Source organism: Pteropus medius, unplaced genomic scaffold, assembly GCF_902729225.1.
Source record: "Pteropus medius unplaced genomic scaffold, Ma_sr-lr_union100, whole genome shotgun sequence".
Lineage (NCBI taxonomy): Eukaryota > Metazoa > Chordata > Mammalia > Chiroptera > Pteropodidae > Pteropus > Pteropus medius.
In genome coordinates, this window is record NW_024354875.1 from 38659436 (window position 1) to 38674609 (window position 15174).

Consider the following 15174-nt stretch of genomic DNA (forward strand, 5'->3'; position numbering starts at 1 on the left):
CATTTTGATTAGAGGGGTGGTTGGGGGAGTCACAAATATGGAGATAAGGAGCATACAGACTGAGGAGGATGGGACACCCAAAGTCAAACTTCATCTGGTTCTCCCTCTTGCCCAGACCACGTACATGGTCTTAGCTTAGACAGAGGAAAATTATGAAGTTGGACAGAAACATAAGAAATACTAAACAATGTGGATGGATAGAACACACATTAGAGAGTTACATAATTTCAAGCAGAGGATTTGAGCTATATGATGAGAGAAGAATGACAGAATATCAGTTAACATGGAATATAAAGTTCAAAAGTTTAAGCAAAACTTTTGGAATGAGAAATCAAGGCACATATAAACCAGATCCTTAGATAACAGTTATTAGCAGTAATGAGTCCTGGTGTGTATAGAAAGACCAACCAAGAGTTTCAAGCATTTTTCAGGTGGAACTTCAGATAGAGATGACGATATAGGTAATAAGAATCACCTTTGAGTATCAAAGTGGGACTACATTTCTGGAATTCTTAAGTTTCTGTGATCCAAGAAAATGAGCTTCTGGGTGATTTATGAACTATTTTGTCATTAAATTCATTGCATGATGTTCAGAACATTTATCTTCTTGCTTAGCTAAAAATCTTATACTCTTTGTATATTCTCAAAACTGAGCATCTACATTTATCTTGATACTATGATATAAGATTAACTTCTGAGCTAACATTTTAGACAAAAAATAATAAGATGATCAGAGAAATATAGTAAGTATGTAGATGGAAGAGGGTGCATAAAATTACATAAAGAAAAATAGCAAAAAGGTAAAATATGTGAAAATTCTCTTTTCAGCTCTAAAGCACTGAATAAGTACAAATATAAAGTTAGTGGTAGTATATAATATTGTTATTTGAAGCCAGTTTGTTTATAAGAGAACAGTGCTGTGTGAAAGAAGGTTCTGAATTATTCACAATAAATCTTTTTTTGATATGAGTTTTTAACTGACTTCTAAACCTTCTCTGTAAAAGAAATGCATACATTTTTAAAAGAATGAACATGTGTTAAAGGACTTATTTTCCATTTAACTCCCTCTGTCAGTTTTCTGATTCATTATTTTCCCACAGTTCTTTTAATATAGACCTTAATGGGTTCTCCTAATCAGCTTTTCATGAAGCAATATAAAGACAAGATTACAGGGCACACATATCACAGAAAAGAGCCTCTTTGTCCCATAGCAATAGGTAGGTAGATATTAGACAATTATGAATTAAAATAATAATCATTAAATGTAGCACAAGTCAATTATGAAGCAGAACTAATTACTGTTCAGGTATTTTATACTTTTATCAAATGATTGAGGTCTCAGATGATACCTATCTTAAGTATAGTTGTTTAGTAACTAAACTAGATTAAAAATTAATTTAAAAAATAATTATGAAACATCAGCTTGGCTCTTACAATGTGCACTGGTTCTGACCACCATAACCCGGGCTACTCCACTTGTAACAGGAAAAGATGGCAAAGCTCAGAGTTTAAAAGCAGAACTCCCCGGATTTAGGAGTTCTGAGACAGAGCACCTGTCAGAATTTGGCGGTGCAGAACTTCTCTGAGCCTCATTTTTCTCACCTAGAAGTAAGAAAACTTGCCTTTTACTATATTATGAGGTTTTAGAAAAGATCAACTTGGGTCAAGTATAAGAATGAGAATATATTTTGTAAACAGAATCCTAGGCTCTAACCCTTTGGATGTGTTAGTGGTCATAACCCTGACATGCAAACTCCATTTGATCCTATTTGACTTACCCAACTATCTCTCGTTCAATCAACATTCGAAATTTTCCCTTCCTCCGTAAGTGGCCCTGAATTGAAGAAGACACATAAATCACTTTTATTCAACAAATTTACATTAAGTGAAATTTATGTCCCAGGGGAATAGAGCTCACATGATTACATGTAACAAAAATATGAAGATTGCTATTAATATGTAAGATATATTTGATATATATGATATGAGATATATATGAGAAATAGATGAGCTCATGTTTAGTTCTGCACATGATTTACTTTATGCCCACACTCTAGCTCTTAATAGGCTTCCCTGATTTTACTTAGGTCTTGAGGACAAGGACTATGTGTCATATCCTAGCCTGGTCTAATTTATTTAATCATATAAAATGCATGTTCTCATTTTCAAATGAGTAAAGTGCTGAGAAAATAGTGTTGGCCCTGTTGCATATAAGCAAAAGTGGATGCTAAGAGCCAGTGTAATTTAAGCAAATGGATGTGTTTGTAGAGTAGCAAAACTAATGCTTTCTGACAGTTGCTCTGGCCTTTATCTTAACCTCTATTTTCCCAGTTACAAATAGAAAGTAGAATATCTAAGGTGCCCTGGAGGGGTGCTAAAGATATATTATGAGTATCAGTCTCTGGAAGTGGAAAAACTCAAGTTGAATCTTGATAATAAATTTTGGCCCTCTTTTACTGTTGTCCGTTTATAATATCATATATGTGAAAACCTTTGCATCTTCACCTAGCAGTATATCAAAGGTCAGTATTCTAAAATAGCATAAACCATTTTAGACTTTGAACATATAAAATATAAAAGTGAAATATATCATTACTTTAAAATTTTGGCAATGTGATATGTTCAAAAACAACACTAAATGCCTTAAGGATGACTTCTGTCTTTGTTTCCTCCCTCCCTCCTACTGACTCCATAAACTTAGGCAATGTAACATCTCTGGTCCTTAGTTGATGCTGATAAAACAAGAGACTATATGAACAAGGGGACTGAATCAGATGATTTTTATGAGCCCTGAAGTCTGTGATTATAATATTGTGATAATGATTTTAACCAATGGCTCAGGGGCTATAGGGGTAAAATTCAACATCATAACGATGCTTTATATCCTTTCATTAGAGCCCACTAAAACATTATCCTGAGGTTATATTCTTCTGTGTGAGGTTAATTCATTTAACAGTAACCTATCAACTATCTACAATATTCTGAGTCTTCTGTGTGAGGTTAATTCATTTAACAATAACCTATCAACTATCTACAATATTCTGAGTATTCTCTGAGACCCTGGGAGAAATGAGCAGGAGATAAAAATGAATAAATCGCTGTGCCTGCTCCAGGGAGTGTTTCCAATTTAGAGGGCAAATAAACACAGAAACAAATAATTACAGTAGAATGCGGTATGATAATGGCAATATACACAGAGAACTATGAGAGTCGAGTGGGAAGTGGAGGGCCCTGGGACGAGGTTGTTAGACTTTTAGGCTTCTGACACTGCAGTGTGGTATGATGGATATGCCCCTGAACACAGAACTAGAACAATGAGGTTGTTTTTACCAACTTTACTTATTATTGTCTCTGCCTAGTTGCAACATAACACGGAACAAATCACTTTAGTATTTCTATCTGGAAAATGAGGGGATTTATACTAGGCAGTTTCAAATTCTATTAAAGCTCTAAAACCCTACAACTGTCTGGCAGATAAGCCAGTTTTCTATTTGATACTCACTCTTCCCATCTTTCTTAACAAAACAATCTCAATTTTATTTGAAGTTACAATATACTCAGATAAAAACTTGATTTTTCAGCTGCCTTTTTAAAATAGGGATGGCCATGTGACACATTCCAGCCAATGGAAACAAAATTGAATGCTTAATTTTCCTGATATAGACACTATTCTTTCTCCTTTTCACTTCCTTCTTTATGCCTAGAATCCAGCAAAGTACTATGAATGCAAATACCATCATTACAATGGAAAAGTAAGAAGCTATAAGAAACCTTTAATGGGTCCCTTAACAACTGCACTGTCCCTAAAATACTTATTTTCAGACTTGTTACCTAAGTAATATTTGTAATCTGGTTTCTGTTACAAGCAGCTAAACTCAATCCTAATTTATACAGGTCTGTAAGCTTTAGTATCAAAATATAGTATATTCTGAATTCAGAAGCTGGTCTAAGTTATAGTTCCATATGACATAGTTTCCTATGTTAGTATCTGAATATGTGTATGTATATGTGTATAAGCATGTATGTATACAGGTCATATCTGGATACTATGTAAGTTGTAAGACCGTGACTTCTAGATTTGTAGCCCTACTCAAAACTTCTCTTCTGACCTCCAAGACAATTGTCATCCTAATATCTCTCCTTGGATTTCTTAGAGCTCCCTCTAACATGAAATAATCTAAAACAAACATTTAAACAGGCACAGTCTACAGCCATGCCACCCTGATCGTGCCTGATCTCATCTGATCTTGGAAGCTAAGCAGGGTCAGCCCTGGTTAGTACTTTGATGGGAGACCATCTAGGAATACCAAGTGCTGTAGGTGAAAAAAAAATTAAAAATAAAAATAAATAAAACAAAGTGCACAGGCACACCCTCAAATCCAAATGTTCATCCAGTGTTTGTCATCTTTGTATTGGCAAGTGTGTCCAATCAGATAGTTAGGCTAGACAACTTGGAATTACCTGTGACACTCTACTCCTACATGAGATATAGCCAAAATTTCTTACATTCTTCTCTCAGTGCAGTCGTTATTTAATTTCTTTGGGACTCAGTTTTCTCATTTGTAAAACTGATGTAATAATAGTTTCTATAGTATAGGATTATTTTCAAGATTAAACTAATTAATACATATAAAATATTAGAGCAATAGATACATGCTAAAGTGCTCAATAAATATTTATCATTATTATTCTTGAAATAGAAGTAATATAATAATTACAACTTTTCCAAATTTATGTACTTTGATATTAGATGGGTGAATGTATATACATGTATAATTTTTATTTTGATTCATTTCAGGATTCATATGAGTTATGAGAGAGTCAGGTTCTGTATGTACATATTGATATATGTGTTGCAAGTAAACTGAAAATATAATGAATCTAAATTTTAATTCATGCAACAAATATTAAATGAGCACTTTCTATAGTCCAGGCACTCCTCTTAGCATTGAATATTCAGTGGTAAACATACAAAGTCTAGAATAGAATTTTGAAATTTCATGTCTGCTTCCTCGTCAATAAAATAAAATGGTTGAATTAGAAGTAGATGAAATGGTGTAGAAAGACATGAAACTGGAACATGGAAACCCTTGAATGCTAGGCTAAGGAGTGTGACCACAGTTTGATATGCAGTAGAGAACCAATAAAAAATTTTAATTGCTACAATAGAAGTTAGGCTTTATGAAGTTTAATTTGGAAGCATTGTGTAGGATGGATTGGATTCTGGATTTTACAGATAGAAATATTCACCTATGTATAGAAAATGGTTATTAGCACTGCTCCTACAAGAGGTAAGGCATGTAGAACACCTGGGAACTACCAAAAAGGTAGTTCATGACATAGCACATAATTGAAATAAGAAACCCCTTTAGATCTGGACTTGTTTTGTTTTGTTTTTTCTCAATGTCTCTATGTCTATATGAGCGTATAAATAGAAAGACCTGTGTTATTAAATAACTTTCATGCCAGGAACCCAAGTAGGGCAAGAACTGTATCTGGATACTGGCTCACCAAACATTGGGCTCAGTGTGTTCTCAAGTCACCGTACATTGTCCCCAGGAAGCATCTTGCCTCCCTGGCTTGCATTTACTTAGGCTGACTGCCCAGGTACACTGGCAGCCTGGTGTAAGCAGTCACAGTATAGCAGGCAGCAATGAAGTCTTTACTCCGACAACATGCTTTCCTAGATTTTTCCCTGAGGCGATAGTACCAAGATGGACTCTTTGGATTAAGAAATAATCCCCAGGAGTCAACGATAATGAAAGGAATAGAGCCTCAAAAATTTAATTTGAATAAAAGAAATGTGACTTAATTTGTACCTCATGCTGGTAAGTGGGACATGCTGATTAAATTAAAATGGAGCTCTAATAATGATAATATTATAAAAGACTAGGATCAGGTAATAGAAATATCAAGGAGATGTTGATGGAATTTTGAGAGTGAGAATTCACTCTTTGTGGAGTGGAAACTGCCATATACTCTAAGAACTGATTTATTTTATGTTTTAGGGATATGAATTGCCTCGATTTTTATCACTGTGTCTAATGTGCCTTTTCAAATAGGATACCATTTATTTATAATTTTGTCATATCTCCCTCCATGATCTGCCTGGCAAAAGCCCCATTCATTTTGAAAATCCAGCTCAGATGTTGCCTCCTTCAGGAATCTTTTATAGACTTCATAGAGAGAAGTCCTCCTCCTTTGATACTTTTATAAATGATGTACTTTTCTGTTGTTAACCTTGTCCCATGTATTTTATTTCTCCTATTAAACTATGAGCATCTTAGTTATGTTTATGTCAGAATCTTCATTACCATCACAGTGCCCATAGAAGCCATTTAATAAGTATTTGTTTAATGAATGAATAAAAATTCAATAAAATATATTGATCACTAGTTAACATACCAGCACTGTGACTACAGTAGTGATCAGTACTGATTAAAAGAGTTATGATCTCTGTCTCTAGAACTTTCAGTCCATTTGGGGGGTGGAGTGTTATACAAATAAAATGCTAATCACAACCCGATATGAGAGACATATGTCTAATCTATACCTATATTTGTAGGGGTACATAAGATGAATGTGACTCCTGTGTCTAAGTATTCTAATATCATGTATTTTCATTTTGAAAGTAATGATGTTATTCAGAAAGTGGCATCCACAATCCTAAACCTAAATAGTTAGGATTGAGAATGCCACTGAAATTGGAATATTAAGCTTTGTGTTTTTGAGTGTGTACTGTCTCAGTTATATTAATATTGAAAAAATATTTTGAATCCAACTTTATAAAAATAATGTGAACTGGGCCAATGATTCTTGGATAGTGTAGAGTTGGGAGAGTCAAGATGTGATTGTCTCATTATCTGTACTCAAGATGCACATTTTTGTTGTTGTTGTTCTGACATAGTTTTTAGAAAATTCTTAAAATGGCTTTACTTTTTAAATATTTTACTCTAGGAAAAAGCGTGCATTTTTTTAAATTAAATGCTTCAGTAACATAATAATGATCAATGGTTATATAACATTATAGTTACGATGCTTCTATTGCACCTTTTCCTCCCAAGGAACTACCAAGTAATTGTAGCTCACTGTACCTTAGTTGTGTTGTTTCTGAGAAACTGATTCATATTCTGTGCAGTAGAGAAATATTTCTTTATGAGTCCATCAGTAATTGTATATACAGGTACAAGTTAGGTGTATGTAGTTAGCTGTGTGTGTATGTATAATTTGTATATTTCAGCACTATTTGCTACGGGTGTACATAAAATATGACTAAAATTCCTTCTAGTCTAAATTACACTTCTTAAGAGCAGCAAGGAACATCTTGGTTTTTATCTTTTAACTCAGACTACTGAATAGAGTCTGCTTAATGGTATAATTTGTGATTTGTAAATTGAAATTAAGTTGTGAACTGCTAATCATGGTAACTTGTGTTCATCATGTAGATTATTAGAGGTGAAAATAATATGGCTTGATGTATATGAGTTTGCAGCATTTCAGAATAAGTTCTCAGGGTGTGGATAGCCAAATTTTAGTCTTGATTATTACTCTCTTTAAATGTTCTTTCTCATATTTATATAGAGATTTGTATAGAGATTCTTTTAAAAATTAGATGAATTAAATTATAAAGATGAAAAAATCTTAAACAATAAGATAGTATTTGAATTCTAAAAAATATCACAAAATATAGTGAAATATGTGAACTGGGAAAAATCTAAAAAATTAAGGGATTTCAATTTTTCAAGATTATTTTCTGTTTGTTATTTGTTTGAATTTAAACTGCATCTTGAACAAGTGTGTTGACATGGATTCTGATTACTTTTTTGGACTACAAAAGGAATTTTCCAATTTGCATAAATGATTTTCTGTTAAAAGGTAAATAGAAAATAACAGATTGCATATAACTACAATTTATAAATAACTCACTACTGCACCTTCTTCTCTTTTATTTAATTTTCTGTATAATGACATATTGATGAAATGTAAATAAAGTGATAGAGGACCTGATGGCATTATATTATTTGAGAAACATTAAGATGTTTTCACTGACAGAAACGACTGAAGTAGCTGAATTGTGGCTATAAAGAAATGTGACTAATTTTTTTAAGTTAAATTAATCTAATGAAGGATCCTCATATCAAAATACTTAACTAGAATGATTTTCATTGCTTAATTTTGAAATTCAAATGTTAAATCTCTTCAGAGCTTTTTTTTTTTTTTACCTCTGCTAGTATGTTTTGGAATGATTTCAGTAAATAGCAATACCAACCCTTTTAAATAGATAGTGCAATCTTTTTAAAACTTAGCATTCTAATAAGGCATGGAAGCACTGAAACTATAACGCCCCAGTAGGGTAAGGCAGTGCTCAAGCATTGCATTCATAGGACTGACCCCACTTACTATTCCTCATCCAGTTATGCCTTGATCTTTAATGTGTTGAGAACCATTTCAGGTTTTAGAAACATCTGGAAGTCATATAAGTTCAAAGTTTTTGATACTGGGGGTTAAACGAAACATTCCAATTTTACTTAGGAAATAAAAAAGTTTGATAATAAGTAATGGGATATATTATGTGTCTCATGGATTTTCAAGGAGAGGTTTTAAAAGCACATTGGAACCCAGATTTTTCATTAGTGAGTCACATGAGAATATTCAGGAAGGAAGGGGTTGGAGGTAATAAAATTGCAAAATCACAGTCAGCATTATAATATAATTGTTATTTAAAGATAAAATAAATCTCCATTATTTTCATAATGGAATTGAGAGAAAATTTTGGTAAAATCTCTCTTGCCAAAGTCAAATATTCAGATCAATTAAGAAAACATATGTGGTAACCTTTTGAGAGTATGACAGATATTTATTAGAAATTTATAAATATATGCAACATGTAAAGTAAATGTAAGCTGCTTTTCAGATTGTATACCATAAACATAATAAATTACTTATGTTTAAGTTGAGCTTATATTTTATTTAAAAATAAAGTTTAAGACCACTTCACTTCTGCTTAGGATATAGAAAGCCTCAAGATAACATCATACTCATCTTAAAAGTGAGAACAAGCTGGGTAACCTACAAAACCACATTTTTTAAAGGCCTATCAGAAATATAAAGTTGTAAAGAAAACTAGTAAACTGAAATTCAGAAAGTAATAAACCCTTCCTAAGAAAGAAGAGACACATGGCTCCGTTCATTATTGGCAGAGGAATGGGAGGGAGAGGAAGCTGCCTTTATGTTACAAAGAAGAGAATAGTTGACCTTATGATGAATTTGTAAAGGCTGAGTGTAGGAAGACATGATTATGTAGAATACCCAGGAGCCTTGGAGAAAAACTGACCCTACCCACAATTCTTTTCCAAGAGCCTTCACCAAGTGCTCATAAGAAAGACTGAGGTCAGAGCTGGAAAACTGAGAGAAACCCTTTCTGAAGTGTAGGAGCACCATGCTCACTGACATCACAGGGAGAATTGAGAGAAATTCAGTAGGCATACTGAGACCAGAGAGTGACTATCTGCAGCTGGGGCTGGAGCAGAAGAGAAACCCCTTCCAAGATACAGGTACACAGGGTCTGCTAAAGGCTGAGAAAAGGGCAGGAAACCTGAGACAAATGCTTCAGGAACTCAAACACCACATTCTGATAAAGGAAAGATTTGTTCTTGCCATCAAATCATTTGAAGCCTGTGGTGAACTGAATCTAAGTAAATAAACAATAAAAACCCAGACTCAGGACATTTTAAAGACTAGGTTGATGCTAGTGGCCGGAGAGAAGGAACTATGCACCCTCTTCTAGACATAAATATAACTTAATTTAGTCTCTGCTGTTCTTTAGCCTACTATGTTTGCTATTCAATTAAAACATCTGAAAAGTCAAAATGGAAGTATAGTCAATATGCCAAGAAAGGAGAGAAAATGTAATTATATAAAATGCTCAATTAAAGGCAAGAAAGGCAAAAAAAAAAAAAGAGTGGAAGACAAAAATATGAACTAAGGACAAGGATAACAAATAGAAAACAGTAACAAATAGAATATATGTTAATCCAATTTTATCAATAATCACTTTGAATGTCAATGGTTTAAAACAGGCAAAATTCATCTGTGGTGATAGAGAACAGAACAATGGTGCTGGCAGTGGTGGAGTGGGGAGGGGAATGGTGGGATAGATTAAGAAGTGACACATGGGAACTTTCTGGCTTGATGGATATGTTTCATGTTTGGCAGGGGGTTGGGTTGCACTGGTGTATACATTTGTTAAAACTGATCAAACTTTAAGTTAGATCTGTCCTTTCACTGTTTAAAAATGAGGTTAAAAAGTAAACTCATTTTCTAATAACTAACATTGAATCTCGAAAAGTCCATTATTTATATCTTAGATTTCATCTGTAACTTGAGTTAACATGTATCAGCATGATGGAAATGAAGGCACTGTCAAAGTTGGGTCATTCAAAGCTGTCCTGTAGTATCATGAAATGACATAAGGTATTAGGATGCAGATACTGGTGTATATAGAAGTTAAATTTCAGTTATTGAGTTTCATATATATTTGGATGTCTAGAACATTTCATACTCACCAGTTAACACACACATCTATTGATCTGCAAGGGAGACTGTGACAGCATTTCGAAGATCTTCATTGGAAAAAAATGATAACTAATTCAAATCTAGGTTCATATATATTAAAACAATAGAGTCAAAATTTTTCAACAAGTTTTGGGTTATAAACACTGAGCAGTAATACCACGTGGTCCTCTTATTTATATAAATCACAAAAACATATTTTGTATTATTTTACCGATAATTTTTTTTTAGAAAGTACAATTCACTGAAGTACATGAGATTACATGGTAATAAAACATACTGGCAATCGTTAAAGGCTATGAAAGTTAGTTTAATACAGTTCTCTTAATTATTAGGAAAAAAATTACACCATTTGAGAAATTCTTGTGAAACCTTAGGTTCCGAGCGCTTTGCCAAATTTGGAGAGGAAATTGAAGTGATGGTTTAGAATACTTCCTTATACAAATATATAGTCAAGTCTGAACAGAAGACTTAAGCAAGCATATGAAATTTCCAGGTTCCCAAAGATCAAATTATTGTCCCCATTCTCTATTGGCCTCCATGAAGGAAATTTATGCTTACCCTTTACTTATGCTCAATTGTGCCTAAAACTATCATAAGGAAAAAAAAAAATGCTGTTTTATTAACACTTAGAGTTCTTTACTATCATTGAAGCTGAATGAACATTCTTCATTGTGAATGTACTGAATGAAATATGGCTGCAGCAGGAGAAAGAGTGGTCATTGATTAGAAGGTGCAATGTAATATTGATCCAGCAACTCTCTGTTCGTTTGATTTCAGAGATGTGCTGAATTGTTCCTCTCTAATCATTGATCTTCAAAACTATGTTCATCCATCTGTGAAATACCTTTGACCTCATCATCCAGGAACTTCATAATGCAAAAATTGTCTGTTAAATATCAGATCATTTTCTTTGGATTGTATGAATATGAATGCTGGTCATAAAGCCCTTTTGAGTCATACTGAGGATTGTTGCTTATAAAAAGAAGTTATACTTGGCCATTCTTAAGTACTAATGTTTGTAGTTGCCCCAATTTTAATATAGCAGGGACAACACAAATTTTCAAATCTTCAAAAATGAAAAAAGTCCGTAGTTCTTGGCATATTTAGCAGGTAGATTGGAGATTTTATAAACAAAACCATAGGACTGACTCCTATAGGATATTCTTCATAATATCCTACAAATATTCATAACCAAATATAACTTTGGATACTATAGATGAGTGATAAATTTATATTTTAAATTTCTCAATTCAATAAAGTTCTCAAAAACCAGAATCATGAACATAATTTCGTGAAAAAAAATCAACTAGTTTATCTGAGGGGTGAAATGTAATAATTCTTACCCGTGTTTAGTTGTTGCCAACATTTTTCAGAGAAGTTTTTGAGATATTGAAGATGTCTTCAAGAAAATTATTTTGGAGAATTTGGGGGTAAAATATCTCTACTTTGAAACAAGTGAGCATGCTTCTGTATATACCGATATACATTCGTGAAGTTGTTCAGTCAACAATTTTGCAAAAAAAAAAAAAAAAAAAAGCAACTGGCTCAGTATTTATGCTCTGTCATCCACACTACCCCAAATAATGGGGTATGTTTTATATGTGTGTTACAAAATATTGCTGTCTTAATATAATAAACACACAGAAAACAAAATCCTGGTAACTGCTGTTGTATATAACTTTAGAGATTATGACAATTGGCATTTTCAGGATCAACAATATTAAATTATTTTGAAAATGACAGTAGCATACATATATGTACATATGTAGGTAAGTAGATAGGTTATTAGAATATTTTTAAAAATATTTTTTCTTCTTAAACTAACAAAGTAAAAAGGACGGAAAAATGAGATTAAGGGAATTAGGTGACTTTGAGAGGAGTTAGGTGACATGTTTAAAGTCACGGAGCTAATTAGCAAAAGAGAAAATAAGAGTCTAAGTTCCCTGATATCTAGACCTCAATTATTGCTACCACATTACCAGATTATAATAACATACATAATCTGAATAATCTATAATTTGATGTTTGAATTTCTCTTTAACCCAAGACATTTTTTAAAAGAAAGCATTTACATGTTATATTTTTTCAGTGGTTATATTTTTTGTATCATTTTGTTGTCAGTATTGAGTTTTATTGACCTATGGTTTAAAAAAAATGACCTGGATCAATCCTACATTTTAAAATGTATTGAGTAATTATATATTACCCAAAATGTGTATTAATGATTATACATACAAGCATATGACTGTTAAAATTAACCACGTTAAATAAATTACTCAGATCCTCTATATTTTTACTTTTTAACTTGTTTTATTTGTGTATTTGATTGGCTCCACAGCATCTATTTCTACTTTTTCCTGTCAGTTATTTTTCCAGTGGGAAATTACCTCACATCCATTCTCATTAAAGTGATTTGAGTGAGATCGAACCTACCCCTGTCACCATAGGCAGACCTTGGGTCTTGAATGCCTCAGGCCTATGAGAGAGTCAAACCCAGGTCCTTGTAGTAGCTGCCATAAGAGATCTCTGATGCTGGATGGTTTCTTGAAAAAAATATGATGCCTGTAGCAGCTGTCGTAATTTTTTTGGCTCTGAATGGAGATCTGGAAGCTGGTTGAGGGGCCACCATTTAGAGCCTGAAGATGAAACTTTAGTCAACATGAAAGATTCTATAGGAAACGAAAACATCCTGTCCTGAATTCCCGCTATTCTTTAGATTTTTAAAAATTATCACTATCATGATTTTCATTTCAAAGACTTAATTACTTAATATTTTATAACACTGTATTTATAGTATCTATATGATTGCCTTTGAATTTCTCTGAAGATAGTTATATTACTCATTTTAAAGTTCTCTTCTACCTTTTTGCATCAACATTTGGGATTTGTTCAAAATGTTATGGATTTTCTTCAAATACTTGGTGATCTTGGGTGTATTCATATTTGAAACTCTATTAACTGGATGCAGTCTCCCTAACACAAATAAAAATCTCTCTTCCCCTGGAAAGGAATGATCACAAAAAGTGCTGGCTCTAGTTTATGGGCACGGAAAGTACTGGTCCTTTGGTGTCCAGAGAGTTTCTGGAACTCTTGATGGCCCCTTGTCTACCATGATGAGTACCTTGGGACACTGCCCTTTTTTTTTAACTTCCATCTTAATTCTGAGAGTTTCCTTCAACAAATCCTACTTTATTTAGCAAGCTTTAATAGTTTTTTTTTTTTTTCCCTTAGAAGCAAACATTGTAACCAGAAACTGAGATTGAGAAGATAGACACAAATATTCCACAGCCTTTGAATCATGCCTCTGCTAGATGGCTCACTGCTATTTCAAGACCCATTCCTGATTTTTAATTATCCTTTGTTCTGTTGGGTAAATATATATTTTTCAGAGATCCTCTTCTTTTTGTCAACTGTGTTAGGTTTCATGGTTGTTCTGTTCCCAACTGTTCTCTACTTTCTAAAAAATCCTTCAATTTCAGGTCTATTGACAATATCATTTTGTGATATCACAGATGTATCCTTATCTGCATATTTTCCTTTCATTTGAATGGGCTTTGTCAAAGAAAAAAAAAAAGTAAAGGTTTATGCTTTGTCAGCCATTATAGAATGGAAAACCTTCACAAATCATTTTTAGCCCATTTAATATCCCTTTCTACTAGAAAAGTATAACCTTAAACTCTAGTGATTAATTAATCTATAAGTTAATTTTTAAAAATAGAATTACCTAACAGTTTCCCAACTCATTGCTAATAGGCCTTAATCTTTTGCCTGGCCTTTTGCTATTCAGGGACTTACAAGTATTATTTATACATATACATATATTCTCCCATGGGTTCTATCTATAGGTCAATAAGGAAACTAGTCAGTCATTTTCAGGCTAACGGTGGTTGTCAATCTTCTTTACCCAGGGGTTTCTAGAATTTCAAATTGGTGTTCTTGGAAAGGAAGATAAGCAAAACTAGCAACTGTCAGGCTCACCCTCTACATCTTACCAAATTACAAAAAAATATGGCGAAAAGATTGTGATTAGGAATGTGAAAGTGAGATGTGAAATTATGCTTCTCTACTTCACACTCATGGGCCATCGTCTCTTCCCAATTAAACAAGTCTTAACTAAGGGGTGCATTTATTCCTTTCTCATCATAAAACCATTAGACATCTCTGTTCTAAGAAGTTACACTGGAAAATACTGTTTAGATCAGATCATCACAAGACTTGTCAATCTTAATTTCTTCTGCCAATTAGGCTTTCTATCTCTAAGGATAAAAAGAAAATAAATATTGTCTTGCTGAAACCAGTACAAGCTTTCATTTATAGACAGATGATTAACTTCCTGCATGACTAATGAATGTAAAGTGGAAGACTTAATGTTTGGTTATGTTAGAACATTTCAGTTTATGAGGGGGAAAAAAAAAACCAGAATAAACTGGCATTATATACCTACTGATTTCCACGAATATCACTGTTTAATAAGGACCAAGAGATAAGATTTTATTTTTAACAGACAAATTGCTTTTGTGAGATGACTACTAGCTATAACACTAAAGTTATATAGCTTGGAAGAACATCCTATCTAGTTTATGTTAATTTAGCCACTGG

General features: G+C 33.1%; 1 long non-coding RNA gene and 1 pseudogene across 1 annotated transcript in view; both read left to right on the forward strand.

Moving 5' to 3' along the window:
- Positions 1 to 15174, forward strand: part of LOC120596932 (uncharacterized) — a 336649-nt gene that overhangs the window by 56542 nt on the left and 264933 nt on the right. The window lies entirely within an intron of this gene.
- LOC120597337 (uncharacterized) lies at positions 4204 to 4322 on the forward strand (annotated as a pseudogene).